Source organism: Suncus etruscus, chromosome 7 (assembly GCF_024139225.1).
Source record: "Suncus etruscus isolate mSunEtr1 chromosome 7, mSunEtr1.pri.cur, whole genome shotgun sequence".
NCBI lineage: Eukaryota > Metazoa > Chordata > Mammalia > Eulipotyphla > Soricidae > Suncus > Suncus etruscus.
In genome coordinates, this window is record NC_064854.1 from 2,928,843 (window position 1) to 2,936,552 (window position 7,710).

The 7,710-nt window shown below is 32.7% G+C and overlaps 1 non-coding gene across 1 annotated transcript; it reads right to left on the reverse strand.

The window, feature by feature from the left end:
• Positions 1–7,128: 7,128 nt before the first annotated feature.
• Positions 7,129–7,236, reverse strand: LOC126014555 (U6 spliceosomal RNA). The gene has a single exon (XR_007497593.1). It is a non-coding gene; the product is annotated as a U6 spliceosomal RNA (small nuclear RNA).
• Positions 7,237–7,710: the final 474 nt, after the last annotated feature.

Consider the following 7,710-nt stretch of genomic DNA (forward strand, 5'->3'; position numbering starts at 1 on the left):
TAATCTTTCATGCCTTAGTTTACAACTTTTTTTTAAAAAAGACTGAGACTATGGAGCTGGCCTGGTTTGAACACAGCGACTATGATACAAAAAGTTTTCTTTGATTGTTTTCTGTTAACCCCTTGGAATATCATGATATTTTTGAAGAACCAATTTAGATTTATATTTTGTAGAATTCTGTCTATGTTTCCTTCCTCAATGTACTTTACAGATTTTGGTCTGCCCTTAAGGTATTCATCCACTTTCAGTTAATGTTTGTGAAAAGTGTCAGTTATGAGAACAATAACTGTATATAAATATTAGTTGAATTCCTTTATGCAAATAATAAATAATAGGGAAAAGAGATCAAAGAGTTTATCTCACTTGAAACCGTGTATGAAATGTCAAACATCCAGGAATCTGTACAAAAGGTGAGAGGTCTATACCATGAAAACGTTTAAACTCTTTTTTTTTTTTTTTTTTTTTTTTTGGTTTTTGGGCCACACCCAGTAACGCTCAGGGGTTACTCCTGGCTACGCGCTCAGAAGTTGCTCCTGGCTTGGGGGACCATATGGGACACCGGGGGATCGAACCACCGTCCGTCCAAGGCTAGCGCAGGCAAGGCAGGCACCTTACCTTGAGCGCCACCGCCCGGCCCCACGTTTAAACTCTTAAAAATGTAGTCATAAAAGATCTTAAGAAAGGGACAAGCATTCCTGCTTATGTAGCAGAGAAACTAAATACTATCCACAAATTAAGCACTACTTTTTTTCACAGAAGAAAGCTTATTTCAATCCAATTTAAAATATTTAGCACTAATATGTTCATAGAAATATTCTCCTTTGATTTATTTAGACTAGACACATATATTTGCATTCATATTAAGATAAATCTAGTGTATCAAAGATGAATTTTGATACAGTTGAATAAATGTCTATTTATGGTGTTTGAATGTAAATTTTGCATCAGTTTACATAACTAATTGAATACACAATTTTCAATTGCTCATTGTTTTTATGTTTCTGAAAAATAAAGCTACCTTCCATTTCTTACACTGTTGAAGACTAGTTTTCTCATAAATTAAATGCTGTACCTCATCAGATCTCAGTTGTGTTCTTACTAAAATTTATTAATCTTTTTTTCTATAGATAGACTATTATTGTTTGAGAAACTTTTAATTTTACTATATAATAGCATTCTCCAGAGCTGTATTTCAAATATATATATATATATATATATATATATATAATTACTATATTTTCACTCTAGAAGATATGTCTGACCATAAGATGCACATAATTTTTAGATGAGGACAACAAGAAAAATATTCTAAAGCAAATGGTGTACTAAATTTTAATAAACTATAACAGAATACTCTGCTCATACTATGTGGTATGTCTGTGCTATAATGCGGGCATCACTGAAATGTCAAGTGGTTAGTGTCTGCTCTCCTCCCCTGCATCAGGCTTCAGCTCCAGGCAGCATTTGCTCCATGAGACACACAGGCATTTCCCCCCATCTTTTACTGGGGAAAGTGTGTTTAGAGTATGACAAATATGGGATATTTTTGTTCCCTTAAGTCTAACTATATTAATTTTGTTAAATAAAAACTATACTATGTGTATTATATAGGCATAGACTCGAGAGGTCAATGTTAGCAAATTAAACTTTTAATCATTAAATAAAAAATAGCATGCATTTTTGCTTTGATCATTTATACAATTTTTCTTTTCTACTTCTTTAATTTTGCATACTGCATTATGTAAAAATCAGTACCATTTGCATTATTAATTTGTGTTTGACTACATCTGTTGATGGTACATATTTATGTTATTGATTTGTAACAGTTTCAATATTAATTTCTATGTCATATTTGCCTTTCTTCTAATAAGATTTTATCTACTTAATAAACTGATTTGTCATGTTATAGTTCTGCAAGTATTTGTGGAAAATGTATTAGACTATCCTAAAACATTTGATGGAAAATTAGATTGTGAACAATATGTTTAACAATTGATACTAGACAGAATAAACATGTTATATTATTTGTTAAATAATACTGTTTCTCATAATGTTTTATTATATGAAAACAAAAATGTATATATAAAGACTAAAATTAGTGTAGTGCTTAATTTTAAGGAAATATATTACTTAAAATAGTACTACGTATTTTGTTTTCGTTTTGACAGTAAATATTACTTATAAATGTTTTGGTTTTATGATTTGGATAAATGTAAAAATACTTTGACCAGTAGACATATAATATTTTATCTGTTTTCTATAATTTTCATCTATATAACCTAGAAAACATAATCTTGTATTAATTCTTGTGTAGGCTACTGGTGTCTTTGGTCTTTAAATTACATCTGCCCTTTATTTCACAATAGCCCTTGGTATAATACTAAATGGACAATGGGATCGAATTTTTTTATTAAAAATTGACTAGTAAGAACCATATCCAAGAAGAAAGAATATTTTTATGATTCTTGTTAACTATCAAAAATGATATCCAAAATGAAATAAGTACTTTTCTGCTGTCTAGTGATGGTAAATAAAAATAATTACATAGAATTTACAGTAATTTAAAAGGTTTAGATGATTGCCTAATGATTAGGCTGACATGAAATTTTATTCTATAGCAAAAAACATGTTACACTTGATCTACCCAACTTCCTACTATTGATAACTTTTTGCTTACATATGAAGCAGAACTCTCAATAAATAGAACTCAGTTCCAACTACTCTTGAATATATATGGTCTCTGAGTACCCACTCTTCCTAGACTTCTTGCTCCCATCCTTCTATGAATAACCCTGAAACCTTTCTCAGTGCTGCCCAATTCAGCTGGCCTGCAACAAAGGAACATTTCTGCTATTGCCTGGTGGGGGGGGGGGGGCTTCTAGGCAGGTTATTGAGCCCAAATTGGTTAAATGCAGACAAGTAACTTGCTCCAAATATAGAATTTCTACATAAAATTTCATTGAAAAATATATTCAATCATTTTTAGGATTTCAGACATTGAGAACTATAAATATTTTAATGAATTTATAAAATATGTAATACATTGTAAGTAAATGAAGAAGATTACAAGCAGTGGCCCAAAACATGGTCAGGATAAATCATTATAAAGAATTCTAATTTGTACCAATAACTCCAGCTTAGTGAAAGATAAAGAAAACCCACAGCAGCTGTTTTCAACATTTTTATGCCTGTGGACCAGTAAAAATGGCAAAATTATATATGCACATTATACTATATGTGCTGTTTTTCATGTTCCACTTCAGACTACTTCATGATCCAATTATTAAGTAATAATTTGTTCATGTACTGGTTAGAAATCTCTCTGGAGTGACATTGATCTAAAGACTGCATATTAAAAACAACTTAGAGCTTATAATAATTATGAAAAATAGAAAAGAGGACGTTTAATAATATACAAAGACTATATTTTCCCAGACAAACATTGTGTGGTATTGAGTTAATGAGTTGCCAAGGAGAAGAAAATCTATAACATTTTTGCTGCTGTTCATTGCAATTAATAATTTGATGAGTTTGTTATCTGTGTAGGTGGGCAATAATTTAGAAATTCATAAAAGTAAAGACCAGTTCTGCAGATTCATAACTAATGTAAATAAGAGTTGCACAACAAGCCTCTTAAATTCTCAGGTTCATTGGTCTTCAAGCTGAAAACTGGGGACTCTCTATATGAAGATGGGCTGATCACACACCCTGCTGAAACCCTAGCAGTCACATCCAACCCCACAAACACCAGTCGTGTTATGGGCCCGACTTCACTTCTTTAGGACTAATCTCTGTAGAGACACCACCCCCCAAAAATAAACAGTACACAGATTTTTAAACTAAAAATTCTGCAGTATATTTGGAGTGGGTTCAGGCATCCCTCCATCCATCACCAACCCTGTACTCTAGAAAGCCAGCCCTCACCAAATTGGTCCAGTTCTACAGATCTGTAGTTCTGGAGCAATACCTCCAAATTTCACAAGATTAGCATCCTGGTAGAGCACACAAGATTGTGAGAAATCAGCATAAAAATCAACTAAGTCGGGGCCGGCGAGGTGGCGCTAGAGGTAAGGTGTCTGCCTTGCAAGCGCTAGCCAAGGAAAGGACCACGGTTCGATCCCCCGGCGTCCCATATGGTCCCCCCAAGCCAGGGGCAATTTCTGAGCGTATAGCCAGGAGTGACCCCTGAGCATCTAACGGGTGTGGCCCGAAAAACCAAAAAAAAAAAAAAATCAACTAAGTCAATAATCAAAAACAATACAAAATGCTCACATAGTGATAAAAAGCTTAATAGATCTTTGAACTCCATTGATGAGCTCATTGATAGATATAACACTTTTCACAAATTTTTTCTTACTGAAATGTTTTAATAATTCCATTAGCCATTTAGTTCTAGCAAGCACTATAAAATTAATTTTATGTTTGTGCATTCCAGCAAGGTAGGCTTGAAAGTTTGTGGAAAATTGGAATGATTTTGGGAGAATTTTTCGCTGGTGGAGCACTTGATGTTAGAATATTGAATGGCTAAAGTGACTGTATTATGAACAACTTTGTAAAAACTATGGTGCATAAGTAAAGTAAAAAAAAGACAAGAAAGAATAAATATAAATAAGTAGAAGAATTCTGTAACCCATGTGATACTTAATATGAAAAGTAAATTTCATCTAGAATAATTATATATTTATGCGTTGAATGATGAATAAGAAAAATTAATAAAATCACTTATTTGCTTGTTATTAAAAACTTACTTTGTTAAACAAACGTTTAGATCTATATATTAGATTTGCAGGGAAAATGTGACTAAACTTTATTTAGAAAAGTTGTACTCATGAATAATGCATCTTTTTTATTTTGATTTTATAATACTAAATGGGAATATTTAATATTCATTTGTTCAAAAAGGCTGATAATCACAAATATGTAACATGTTGAATATTATTTTTATTTAGGCAATTGGATATACAGTGGTATTAATATTTGTATTTTAATTGTGAAATATTATAGTGCTTCACCAAGCAAATAAGTGCCAATTTCCCCCATCACTGCTATGATTCACTTATAATCCCTTTTTCTCTCCAATCATCCAATTTCCATACATAATGTTGCTTAGAAAATTCAGTTCATATGATAGTCCAAGGGATGTCTACTTGGTAATAATTTATTATTTCAGTGTGTTTTTTAATATTCTACATACATTTGAGATTTTTGTCCATAGGATGTATGGCTATAACTAGATATTAATCTCTAAGGAGAATCAGTGCCTCACTGTCTCTACTATTCTAGTATTCCTGTGAAACTGACTGGAAGAGCTTTTGTTAGAATTGGTAAAAATTAACCATCCTTGCCCCCATTTCTTGGACCTATATTCTCCTTAAACCTCCTCCAAGACAGTTCTCAAACTATACCTAAGATCCATTTACCAATGGACCATGGAACTGGTCCCTGAGAGCCAAGTTGTAAGAGAGGAATGAATTCATTCCTAGGAAAGAGAAGAAAAAGAAAGTAGAAAAAAAAGGAAAGTCAGAATTAACCACCACTTTGGTTCAATAAGCTCCCTATGTCCTCTTGCAGAAAAAAAATTCTAGGAGATAAATAAAATATGCAAAGGAGGAAAATATAAAGTAATGCATTCAAGAAAGAATGTAGGCTTCTCCAGAGCAGAGAGAAAGCTGAGCCATTTTTTTCTGAGGAAGCATTACATTTTTCCAATTTCCCTTTTTGCACTTTTTATACTAAACTTGGCAGGATAATGTCAAAGAGAGAATGATAATCTGTTGGAAATAGTCTTTACATTAGTGGATTCTAATACACGAAGAAGTTTCTCCTCCCATGAGGCAAGTTTAGCCTTCTACAGGCTGATGCTAGCTTAATGTAAAGTCTTATCAGATTTGAATTTATGCATTTCAAAGGGGAATCAGTACTTTTTGGATGCTTTGGTGCTGGCTATAGTAAAGTAACTTTTTTCCTTTATATCATAGAGTTATGCTATTATTCCCATGCAAATCATTGAGCCCCTATATACCCACCCATGTTTTCTATTGTCAGTTTGTTAGGGCCACACTAAGCAGTACTCTGGATACTCCAGGTTTTACGCTCAGGGATTATTCCTGGAACCTCTCAGGGGACCATATGCAGTTCCAAGTATGAAATCCTATTGATTTTCTGACTGATTGAGATGTCTAATGATGAGCGTAAACTATTATAGTCTTCCACTATTTTTTATGTTGTTGCTCTCAATATATCTTAGCGTGCCTATTAGTAATGGCTTTTACATCCTTGCTTCTTTATTTGGTACATAAATGTTGTATTGATCTCTTAGTCAATACATAATGTCTTATTATATTTCCAAGTTTTAATGCTATTTGGTCTGACATAAATAAGTATGGTAATTGTTGCAATTTTAGACTGTCATTTATCTTTATGATTTCTTTCCAGTCTCTTCCTTGGAGGCCTGTTTATCATTAGAGTTCAATGTGTCTCTAGTAAACAGCACAAATTTGCATTTTGCTTTTTGAACTACTCAGCAACTCTATTATTTTTTCTTTGGGAAGTTTAATCCAGCAACATCTAGGAAATGTATTACATAAATAGACCCATTACCATTTATTCTATAAAGATTTTGGTTGCATCTGCTGTCCAATATCATTCTTTTCTTCTCTAATGCTATTGTACTTTCATATAGTGATTCATATTTTTGTCCCTTCTACTTAGTGTCTGTCTTCTGAGTTTAGTTTGCCTTAAAGTTACTTGTAGTTTATATCTGAAGTTCTTGCTTATCTTCCAGGTTTTATTAAAAACAATGTCAATTAATTTTAGAGAAACATTTTTTTCTTTATTCAATTAAAAAGAGAGAGAGGTGTCAGAGCAGTAGTACAATAATATTAATAGATGGTAAATCACATATTTCATATGCTACCAACCCAGGTTAGACCCCCAGCATGAAATAAATGACTCCAGAGTTCTACCAGAAGTGATTCCTGAGTCCAGAGTCTTGAGTAAATCCTGAGCCCTGCCCCAAATACAATAAAACCAAAAATAATTTTATGTAAGTTTATGTTTGAATTCTTCCCTGCATTTATTAAAATGGTAGTTTTATTCATTACATTCTTTAGAAAAGTAAAGGTATTCAATATTTTTATTTTTTTTAAATATGGAATGCTTCACAAATTTGCAGGGGCCATGTTAATATTCTCTGTATGGTTCCAATTTTAGTAGATGTGCTGCTGAAGTGAGCACAAGGTATCCAATCTTTTAAATGAATATAATGTCATCATTCCTTAAAATCTACTTGGAAGTATAATAGCTTCAGATCTAATCTGATAATATAGTGGAGGTTCAGTTGAATATATTTTATGCACGACTAAATACCTCTAATTTTTTCTTGATAATTTTATTCAGAAAATATTCTGAGGGTTGGTATAAACTATTTTATTCATAAACTATTATGATAGCACAGTGATAGGGTATTTGCCATACGTGCAACTAGCACTGGGAAGACCAGGGCTCTGTCTTCGGCATCTCATATGGTCCCCTGAGCCTGTCAAGGGTGATTTCTGAGTGAGCCAGGAGTAACTCCTGAGTGTGGCCCAAAAATCAACACACACACACACACACACACACACACACACACACACGCACACCTACTCTGAATCTGATAGGGGATTCTTTCATATATAAGTTTTTTTTAATTTTCTTTTAATCCTTTTTGAT